An 11,845-nucleotide genomic window follows, 5' to 3' on the forward strand; every position below is an offset into this window, starting at 1 on the left:
TCACATCATGTTAACTGTGTTCTCTTAACGTCTTACAAATTTTGATGTTAGAATTTATACAAGGTTCAGTACCGATGAAATGATTTTAAACGTCCACTGCCAGATACTGATCTGCAGGCCCGAGTTGCTGTAGACTCCTAAGATACAGAAGTCACTTGTCTTTATTCTGTCATGGGTGGTTTTGTCATTACCATTGAAGTGTCCTGAGTTTTCGATAACCAAAACGGATCATCAAGTTGCATCTCCTGACTTTTCTTGTATGCTGCTGGTAAACAACGTTCAAACTTTTGTGATCTATTTCTCGAAGATCATGATGCATTTTATAGATCTCTATGTTCCAGAAGAACTCTGTGATGCCTGAGCGACAGTTAACATTCTGAATCCCATTCGAAAAGACTGAGGTGATTTGCAGAAGGCCCCGTAAGAGCTCATCGATGTGGGCCTGGAACCCTTAGGGCTGTTGGCTGCAGTGTTCTGTCTCTTGTCCTGAAGGAATGCCACACTCAGTAGTGAGATGTGCTCTTTCATTTCATTCATTCACTGATGCCCACAGTGCCTTGTGCTGGGTCGTTGTTGTGCATCCACAAAAACTTAAGTGATTTAGAAATTCTGAAGACCCATTAGGGGTAAAGGATCGGATTCAAGGGGATGATTCTCCTCGGTTGCTGAGAGGACCTTAAGAAAAATTCATATAATCATGTTGGTGGTTATTACAAATATATTCTGAATCTTGGGTTGTTCCAGCATCTTAAAAATCACACTTAGAACATTAAGTTACCTTTTAATTAGGAAATTGTTTTTACATTAGTTAAATGTAACTTCTTTTATGTTACACTAAGTAGTAATGAAGTAGTAATGAAGTGATGCACTTTTCTGTGAAATGGCATTTTATGAATCAGAAAATAGCTGGCTTAATTAGGACAATGGGACTTAGTTGAAGTGGAGAGACTCGGTCATGTGATGAGTAGACTGACCCTTTGTGACTGACACAGAGGTAATCCAGCTGCAGATAGTTCCTATTTTATCTGGCAAACGGAGTCATATTTTTCTTGCTGCTCAGGCTTGAGCTAATGTTGCTTTTCTTCCTCTGATAGTTTCGGGTCAGGTCACTGCTCAGTTTTTTCTTTACAGAAAAAAGAACATTTGTGGGGCACGGGCTTACTGTACATGACCATTTTATATTTCTCTAGAGACCTAGGTTTTCTGTCTTAGTTCTGGCCACTTAACCCTTTAGTGAAGTACATACATGTGCACAGAGTATGGTCTTGGCCTCACTGAGTTGCTTTTGTGTGCTGATTTTAGAGTTCCCAGATTGCTTGTTTTTTGCTGCCTTACCTGGGCAGAATGATAGCTGAATATCATTTAGGAAGAATGTTCTAGCAAACTAGTCAGGGCTACATCCATCTACCATCTTGGGTAGCAGCAGAGAGGAACAGATTGCATTTCTTCCTGGTTTATTACCGAAGCTCTTAAGAAATCATTTGCTGTGGGACGCCTGGGTGGTTCAGTTGGTTAAGCATCTGCCTTCGGCTCATGTCATGATTCCAGGGTCCTGGGATCGAGTCCCGCATCAGGCTCTCTGCGGGGAGCCTGCTTCTCCCTCTGCCTGCCGCTCCCCCTGCTTGTTCTCTCTCTCTCTCTCTGACAAATAAATAAATAAAATCTTAAAAAAAAAAATCATTGGCTATAAGTCCACTGTACAGCGAGCTCCTTGGAGGACAAACCCCAGGTCTTACTTGCCTGAATCTCAAATAGTTCCTGGAAGCCTCTAAGGAAACGAGGGCCAAGTGGATGCCGGCATCAGCATTTCTCAGCACCAAATCTCAGATAAGTACAGTCCTAATTCCTACCAGCATTGCCTTTTGCTGTTCCTTCCTCTTACCCTCTGTCCCCATCCCTCCGGCCCTCCCCTCCACCGTCAGCACTGGGCAGCGGACCCACGTGATCCACCATGCGTGGCGCTGGGATGGCAAGCTTCCCAAGAGAGACCGCCGGACTCCGCAGGGAATTCTGCCTACCTGGAGACTGCCTGCCCCTGAGCTGGCACAGTGCATTGAGCTGAAAGATTACAGTTCCTGTTGGGGCAGTGGACCCTCCATGCATGTCCAGTTCAGAGCATGCGGACAGGGAGCCCCAACTCCCTGTGTGTCTCCGTGGGCTACAGCCGTGCTTGGACAGAGCTCTCCTCCGTTCTCAGGGTAGCTAGATGGGGACCAAGGCAGAGTCCCTGGCCCATCACCACCACCCCCTATGCTCTTCTCCACTGTTCCACGTACAGCACAAATCGGATCACTTTATCTGTAGTAGGAAAGCACCAGCATAGTTGGCCCTTCCGTTCTTTAACCCCTTCTGAGCGCCTCCCTGGCCCAGGGCCTCACGTAGTCCTACACAATCAGTATTTTTCCAAGGACTTCATCTCATCCAAACCCTTCTTTCTGCAGGTTGAAAGCCAGGCAGTTGAGAATGGAAGCGATTCGGTGGCTGTGGTCCTGCACGTAGTGACAGGTGGGTAGGGTGCAGAAGCCAAGCCATCTCAGCCCCGACGTTCTCTGGCTGTCCCCAGCCCAGCCAGCCCCGCTCTTGCTAGCACCAGCGGTTTCCCATGAACAGAAATTGATCCGGAGCAATAACGGGATGAAATACATTTTGGCAAAAGCTGGTGGGGCTCAGGATCTTCTACAGCTACTTCCTAGATTGAAAGCCAACACATCCATATGCTGCCTGTAACTGCCTATAGAACGTTTTCTTGAGAGTTCCAGCTTAGCCTCCACCACGACTTTTGGATGCTCTGAACCAAAGAGAAATAGCAAAGGTTCTGGGGACGCCCTTGGGAAGTGCACTGCCCACCTTCTGGGGGTGGCCAAAAGGAATTCTGGGCCCATCGTGTTTGTTTTGCACTGCAGGTTGGTGAGATGGGTTCTGTAACTGGATATGTGACCCTACACAGGAATGCCCGTAGTCTTCACACTCAGCTCTTTCTCCCTTTTTCAGCTTTTATACGAGCAGCTAAGAGAATGCCATGCCACCATCCTTGCATCACATTTTATGATCCCTTACATTCATCCTATGCAATCCCATTGAGAGTTAAGGAGCCCTGCCAGGGAGTAGAGGGAGGAACGTGGATATTTCGTTTTAGAACTAAGGTTGAATTGAAATAAATGTCCTTGTATCATAGCAACTAATTGTGTATACTTTACAATAGATGTTTCTTTAAAAAAATAATAAAAAAATAGATGTTTCTTATCTGGAGGCTTCTGAAGTTTTTATGGAAGATGCTGATAAATTTTCTTCAAGCTTTACGTCATTACCTCTAGCAATTAAAAAGTAAAACTTGCAGATTTAGATGGGATGGGCCAAGTGTCTTTGCTGACCTGGAAGGTGTCATGTTAGTTTACCCGAATTCATCAGCCCTTAAGACTCTGATGCTTTATTCCAGAAAGTACTGACAACTCTAATACTATCCATAGAACATGTGGAGGTCCCGTGGCTAAAACCACAGTGGACATGTCAATAAGGCGGTCATTTCTCTTCCAACTTCCTGTCAATCCCAATTCAGGGTGGATTTGAAAGTCACGCCCACCACCTCCCCACCCCTGGCAGGCATTTCTAAGGCATGAGATGCAGGGCCATTAAGGCCCCCACCTGCTGGGATAACACCAGTGGTGGAGAGATGAAGAGTCCCTCGCCTCACGCCTCTCCTCATGGGGAGAGCAGGCCCTGGGAGGGATGGGCCTGACACATGGCCACAGTCTGATGACAAGCTTCACGGTGCACCGGGAGCCTCAAACTGAGACAGGCAGAGCTAGTAGCAGGTGCTTCCTTGCCTTGGAGCCTGTTAAAGAATGAGGGACGGCCTCGCCTGGGCCACAGAAGCTGTGGGCCTGGGAGGCAGCACCTTCACTGCACCTGCTCACACTTGCCTTTACTCCTGATTCCTATTCAATCTGTCCTCAGGTGTGTCTGTCCTGTACGTATAAGTGATGAGTGTGTGTGTGTGTGTGTGTGTGTGTGTGGTGTGTGTGTGTGTGAAAGTAAAGCCTTAGATGAACAGGGATGAGGTTTTGCTCAAGGAACTGTGTTGGACAGGAAACAGGCTGTCTTCTCCTGGGTGGAAGGGTGGGCCTCTGGTGCCTCAGAGAGATCAGCTGTGATTGGGTGTCGTGAGCGGGGCTTCTGTGTGAAGGGTCCGAGGATTTAGAGTAGCAGGTTCCTCGGGTCTGGAAGGGGATGAGAAACTAAGGCAGCTAAACTAAGGTGAAGGGGCTGGCGCTCAGGCGTGAGTGTTAGCTGGGAGTTCGGCGGTGGAGGGAGCAGGGCACGGGTGACCCGTCCTGCTGGGCTCTAGGCCCGAACCCAGGGCAGTAGTTGGGGCTGCCTCTTGGTACGGTGTCTCCAAGGCATTCTGTTCCAGTCATGAAGATGCCCTTTCCCTCCGCTCCCATCCCTTGGCCATGTCCATGTCCTTTGGGAAGCTCTAATTGGAGGGATTGTCCTGTCATTCCTCTTCCTAAGGGGAAAACTGGTTTGTAGCTCTGTCTCCACCCGCCATGTTGGAAGCCACCGGAAGGCAGCGATCTGGCCTCAGGCCTTGTGGCCCGACAACTACAACAGTGCCTGTCTGTAGTCACAGGCCTCGGAGATGTTTGCTGAGTGAGGGAGTGGGTGTAACAGCCGCTCGAAAGCTCTGGGGCCAGGTAAGAAAACCGGAAGGGAGCCAATGTTCGATTTGCCCACACGCACTCCCTTTTAAGCTACCACTGATTGTCATTCACTTCTCACCAGTACCCTGCAAGGTAGTACCCTGATCATTTTCACAGATGAAGAAGCTGAGGTTGGGTCTCCCCCCCACCCACCCCACCACCCCCATCCGGTTTGCCTCTCAGGCTCTGCCCAGCCTTGGCCACCCACCCACCCATCCTTTCATTGCCTCCCACCAGGGATGCTTCCCAAGCCCTCAAACGGGCCTTCCCCACCCTTCCCTGGGCTCCTGCAGACATCTTTATGCCTCCGTGTCACACGTATCACCACTGTCCTATCCTTGGTGTGTGCTCATGTTCCTGAGGGTTCTTCATGCAGAACCTACAAAATCCCTCTAAGTGTGCAAAATCCCCTGTGGGTGCACATGTGACTTTTCCAGGGAAGAGGGTCTGGGGTGCTGTCAAATTGTCCAAGGGCTCTGTAATCCCCTAGTGTCAGGAAGCAGCACACTGAGGGACCCTGTGGCCGTTCCCGAGCATGTCTCCCTGCCAGCCCAGGACCCAGGGCAGCTCCCCGACCACCCCTGGGGCCCTGCCCATGTACTCAGCCTAAGTCCTGAGTGCTCCCCCGAGTCAGATGATGGCGCACACCCCCTCCAGCTTCCTGGGCCTGGAGTCCCCACCTGGCCCTGACTGGGCTGGGGTCTGAGTCGGCTGCCTTGGTCCCCCTTGCTCCCCCACCTTCTCACTTCCTCACTTAACTTCTGCCACATGGGCCCTGAACCCCTGGCTTCAGTGAGAAGTTCTTAGGGAGCAGGGAATTTTTGAGCGAGAAGGGACCTGGGGGATCCCCACGCTGCAATCTGGGGAGAGGAGAGGACACCCCTACTAGAAGAGTCTGGAGGGCTTGCCCGTGGCCTCCCAGGGGATCGTGGTGCCAGCTAGGTGTCGGGCCCTTCATACTGGCCGCCCATTGTGCTTCCCTCCTCCAGCCGGCACCGCAGGCTCGTTATCCCGGAGAGAAGCTCTGAGCTGGGAGGGGAGCACCAGCACTGCTGACTGTCCTGGATGATGAGACATGAGGTTACTGCCCTGAAGAGACTCCCCTGCCCTGCGAGGCCCCCGGAGGGCCACTGGGAGCAGAGCGGGTCCTGCTGTGGCCCGTGGCGAGCAGGGCGGGGGTGCTGGTACCGCGGTGCCCAGCCTTCGGTGGCTTGCCTCACCCTTGAGCCAGGCTGGCTCCCCAAGGTGTGTAACCCCGCGTTGCATCCTCTCCTGGGCACCTTTTTGCCTTAAGATAAAAGGGCTAGTATATAGGCTCCGGTGTGGAACATCTAAACCCTATATTATACGAGGATCCTGGCAATCCCTTTGAGAATTCTGTAGAAGCATTTACTCACCAAGTCTATAATTAAGTAACTGGCTAGCTTCATGGAAATGCTTGATGTTTAGGAACTTATTAGAGGGTTTAAGAAAAAGAAAAAAAAGACTGACCTGAGATTAACTGATACTCTTACTTCCTTCCCCATTTAATAATTTTTAAAATTAAAAAGTGCTTTAATCACCCTGTGTTTTGGTGGATAATAATAAAATGCCTGCTTAGTAGAAGCTCATCTTCTCATGATACCGAAGTTGAGATATTCCTCCAGCCAGACCATACCCCTGGAAACCATACGAAAAAGCTCCTTCCTAAGAGGACTCCTTTGGTGTTCCTAACAGTGGAACCCAGTTGAGTTCTGCACGGGAGATCGCTTATGTAACGTTCAGACTCCACCCCCGTGGTCTTTACTGAGCCTGTTCACAAAGTCCTGGGAAAGTTTAAAAATGATCCAGTCGAGGACCGCTTGCTCATTCAATGCATATTTTTTGAAGTGCCAGGCTGAGGGGCCAGCATCGTGCGAGCATTCAGGCGCCAGCCAATGTCAGAGCCCCAGGGATGGGTAAGAGATAACAGGGTGGTGTGGGGATGTGGGGAGAAATAAGCAGGGCTGCTGTGGGGAGGCCACACTGTGTGGAAATCAGGCAGGGCTCTGCCTGGCCGAGGACGTCCATATTCTAAATTCAAGCTGTACACCATTCTTGGAGTGTGGAATTATGGAACTCCACTGTATACCTTAGTCCAAGTGGGTCTCAAACTTGAGTGAGGATCAGAATCCCCTGGAGGGCTCATTAAGATACTGCTAAGCCCCATTACCAGAGTTTCTGATGCAGCAAGTCTGGGACAGAGCCACAGAATCTGTATTTCCAGCAAGAGTTCAGGAGATGTTGATGCTGCTGGTCGAGAGACCTCACTGAGATCCCCTGCAGATGGGTATTCAGGCTTTCTGCATGGCACAAGAGAGAAGAAAGAAAACTCCAGAAGTCACCATGAGCTGTTACAGAAACCACCTACCTCCTTGTCCTTGAGCTGTGACTAACACACTTCTAGAGATTCTCAGAAACCACGTGTGCACCAAGTCGCCTTATTTTATGGGCCAGCCTGAACGGTTCTCTGTGTGTTGTTCTACCAAAAAATAAAAAAAACCCCCCCCCCCTCCCCCCCCCCCCGCCGCATTACAAGCTGACTCTACACCTGGGCCTTTGTGTGTCCAGTGATCTTTTGCAAGTTGGGCACAGACAAAACCAGTAGCCTGTAGTTCTGGGGTCTTGCTGTTACTGTTCTTCAACTTAGTTCAGCAGCCCGTGAAGTATATGTCTGCCCGACATTGATAATGGCAGTCCTAGCCTGCTCCGGGGTGGGGGAGACAGTGACTCTCGCTACTTCGGTCCCCATGTGCCTTGGCACTACCCACAAGGCAGCCTGCTGGTGGCGTGTCCCGAAGATGGAAAGAAGCATTGGCAGGGTTGGCCCAAGAGCTGACGGCGGATGCCAGGTCGAGGCTGGGTGCAGCCTGCGCCAGCACCCACAGATCCTTTCCTAGCCCTGGGAGGCAACGTGGGTTTCTTGGGGACTAAGCTGGTGGTACCTACTTTAAGACCAAAAAAAAAAAAAAAAAAAAATCTTCAGATGAGTGTAGCTTTGTGTGGGATGCTGCTGGTCCAGGAGCCACTCTGAGGGTCACCAAAATGAAGTCTTCTCTGTATGGCATCTACCCGCTAACACGAAGAATCCGCGTTGTTCCTTCCCCCTTCCCACCGTGTTTCTAGAACAGTTCAGTTGAGTTTAGAATTATGCAAAAAGCTGCACATAGGTAATGTTTGATGATTCCCATCAGAAAGTGGGGAAACAGCGTGAAGGAAAGGCGGTGTCCAAAGTTGATCCTCACGGAAAAATAGGCTGCTACCCACAGCCCATGACTTGGGACAAGCAATGAGTATCCCTCTCAAGGGGCCAGGCTCGAGGAAGAGATGGCCTTGGGGGTGGGGAGCAGGTTGGGACACAGGTAGCAAGGACAATAGTGGTGTTCTGAGGGAGCTTCTCAAGGGAGGCTCAGCCTACCCCTTGCTCCAAAGCCTGGCCGCAGTGGGTCTTGGGACAGTGGCCGCAGGTGACTTGCCCTGTCCATCCACTCTCTAGCCCCCTCCTGACAATGGTGCAGCCCATGTAAAGGGAGGGGGGGGGGGGGCTGGAACTCCATCAGGCAGAGGTGTTTAATAAAATATTCTAGGTCTTCAAACTCTTGGAAGGATTGCAGCAATGCTATTCTCCAACCCCTGTATCTCCTGCTTGCCTAACTAAGTATTTTTCTAAAGAAACGTGCAGCTGAATCCCTGGCCTACAGTCCAGGAACACAGACAATCCTGGCCTCCTGTTCTATCGGTTTTATTTGTCTGGTTTGGGTGGGAAGATCAAGTGAATATGACAAAATTCAGATGTGCAAAATTTAGAGTCATGAGTGCATGGGTGTTTGTGCTAGTATTCTCTGAGTCTTTGTGTTGATATTTTCCCCCGAAACAAAAAGAAAAATTGTCATCTTGCCAGCTTGATCGTAAGTTCTCTGTGGGCTGGCTCTAGTTTTTCCTCAGATCTCGGATTCCGACGCAAGATCTTGACACATTGCAAACATCCATTCTCATGCTTTAGTCCGTGGAGTTGAGGAAACACCCCTATAGTCCATCAGTTAGCGTGGTTATTAACAAGGAGAGGTTTCTTTCTTTCTCACAGTTGTATCCAGTGCCTCGTAAAGACGGTGCCCTACAGTCAGCCGTCCAGTAGTAATCCAAGAGGAATGCGATCAGGAGCCTGCCTTCCGAATGTTTAGGCCCTTGGAGGGAAGAGACGGTGCGCGAAAATTACTAACACGATGGAACACTGGAAGGACCAAGAAGAACAGCGGATTAGGGGCTGCTGCAGAACACCCTTAATTTTAGCTCCCGAGATCCAGCGCCACCTTCTTTCTGATTAGCTTGCTAAAGGCAGAAAGAGCCATGACTTGGGACTCACGTGACCTGGGTGGATCTGGCTTTGCTGGTAAAGGGCAGTGTGACTCAGGGCAAGTCATTTGCCCAGGATGAGAGGAGGTGAGCTAAGGGCTCCCTGACCTGCCATACTGTATGATTCTAAAGGACAGAGAAGACAGGAGGGGAAAGAATGGGCACCTAGGGCAGCAGACCAAGCTGTGAGCCCCAGCCGGGTTGTGTGTTTAATATACTCCCCTCCCCACCCACCCATCCTATTACCGCGGCTTATTAGAGGTGCTTTATGAAAAGAGTAGAATCCATGCTCCGGGGTCCGTACTGCCCTGGCGGAGGGTTTTAGCACCATAAAACTCACTTTGTAAAAGTGCAGCAGCTGTGATAAATAAGCTTAAGCCTCGGTAATCACTTTTTCACTTTTACCAATTAGGCTACGCTGCTTTGTGACAGAAGTTAATGCCAAGGAAGAATGTTAAAGAAGCCTCATTTTCCTTGTCTAATTAAATTAAGTACTTGAAAGGTGATTCACATGTTGATTCTCCCCCCGCCCCCCATTAGTCAACTGAAAATTACAGGGTCTTTTAGGAGCCACGTGATTCGCCTGCTCAGACTCTAGGGTCAGGGAGCCCTCACCCCGGGACGCTCTCCTGCCGGCATCCCGCCTCCCCACGTTTTGTGTGCAGCTTTCCGCGATGAGGCTCTCGGGCCAGCACTGCCCAGGAGAATTTAGGGAGGGCATGCTTGTTTGTTCTCTAATCCTTCCACAAAAATCTGCACGAGGTGCCTTTGTTTTTAAGGTTTTTATGTCCCCACCATGCAGCAGGTCTCTCCAGGGTGAGACCTCTTCCTTTGGTTGTTCTTCTTTTCGTTGTAAACCAGCGACAGAATTCACCTGGATTGAGAGGTCTCGTGGGATCAGCATTGCTGAACTTCCTCCGAGGTGAAGGTCTGAATTGTTTAAATGCCAGTAGTTCCTGACATCCATTTCAGCGATGCCACCGGGATGCTGTCCTTTGAAACTTGCAATACCTTTTCTTCTTTATTTTCTGCTCTTACTTGTTCTGCCTCTTGTTTCTGCCGTAGCACACAGGTGCATTAGAAACTGTAACATATTCTATGCCTGTATTTCCTTGGGCACCGAGAGGCCCTGGGGAGCATCAGGGAGCCTGGATGATGGCATTGAGTGTGAGTGAAGCTGCTTTGCCCACATAGTACAAGGATCGTCACCTGTCAAGTGCCTATGTAGGTTTCCTGATTGGATCCATTATTCACCAGTATTCATGCCTCATTCCAGGTCACCCCTCTGATACGCAGAATCATTGTGTGTGTGCTTCTAAGAGCCTTTGTTATTTCAAAATGAGTATCAACTCTTAAAATGCAAACAATAAACCGACATATTACGTAAAAAGTGAAAGTACCTTCTCATTCCCTCTCAATGTGGATCGTGTTGTGTGGATTCTTCCAAGTCTTTGTGCATCTATATGTGCATTTAGTTTTACAAAGTGTCCTCTCTGCAGCTTCCTCATCTCTACGTGTAGTTATGCCTAATTCTTGTTAATGGCTAAGTAAGTTCCACATTCATTTTTTTCTTCCAACCAATGTGTATCAAGCAACTTCCATGTGTGGAGTACTTCCCTGGGAGTTGGAGAGATAGCGGGAACTAATTCTTTTATGTTGTCTCTTTCTTACTCATTTCTTTCTTGACTCTAAAATATCCCACCTGCTTCCCAACCACTCTATCATCAAGAGCTTTTCTTTTCTCCGGCTGAAATTTGCTTGACATGTATTTGTTTATAGTCTGTCTACATTAAAATATAAACTTCATGAGATTGCTGACGTTGTCTGTCTTACTCGCAGACAGATCCCAGCACGAAAACAGTATTTGACATCTACCAGTAGTTCAAAAGCTACAAATTCTATGCAGAGCTGGATGGACAGATGGATGGATGGATGGGTGATTCTTATTTACCTTGGATAAAGGGAAGTAGATCTGCTCATTGATGACCTTGATGGTGTTTCCTTAAACTTCCAGCTCAATCCTAGCTATTCATTGTACCTTTATACGGTGTGTATTTACCCGTTCTTCTGTTAAAATGTTGACTACTTCCATACAGATGGACAAACAAGCACTCTCTTGGCCCTCCAGTCCTCTCCTCCGGAACCTCAGAGAACTCACCCAGATGCAGCAGCTCCAGGACTGGCCACCTGGCCCACAGGGGCTCCCAAGCACCTGGCTCGTGCCAGGACCAGGGTCCGTGCTGATTGGTCAGCACAGTTGCAAGTTGCTCAGTGTTTTGAATATTGTTCTGGTTCACTTGTTCAAGGGAATCACTCAGCTTTCACCTTTAAAAACACATATCTGATAGATCACTTCCCTGCTTGAAACCCACTGATTGCTTCCAACACAACTCTGAGGTGTTTATCACGGCTTCCAAACCTTCTCTGACCCATATCACTTCACTGGAGCTGCTCTGACCTCTTGTGTTCCCTGACAGAGCACACTCCTGCCCTAGAACCTTCCTTTGCACTTAACTGTTCCTCTACCAGGAATACTCCTCCTCCGAGAACGCAGGGCAGCTAGTTCAGTCATTCCAGGCCTGGCCAAAAGACCTCCTCAGAGAGCTCGCCTCCAGCCTCTTGGCCAAAAGGTCATGCTCCTTGCCCCCAAGCTTCTTTATATGTCTTATGCTTTTCTTCATAGCATTTGACCTACGTATATATGCCTAGAGCCTCAGTAAGTATATACCATATATATGTTATACTATGCTTATATATATAAATTATATGTGATA

This window comes from Callorhinus ursinus, unplaced genomic scaffold (assembly GCF_003265705.2).
Source record: "Callorhinus ursinus isolate GAN/ISIS: 27379988/994484 unplaced genomic scaffold, GSC_fseal_2.0 scaffold47, whole genome shotgun sequence".
NCBI lineage: Eukaryota > Metazoa > Chordata > Mammalia > Carnivora > Otariidae > Callorhinus > Callorhinus ursinus.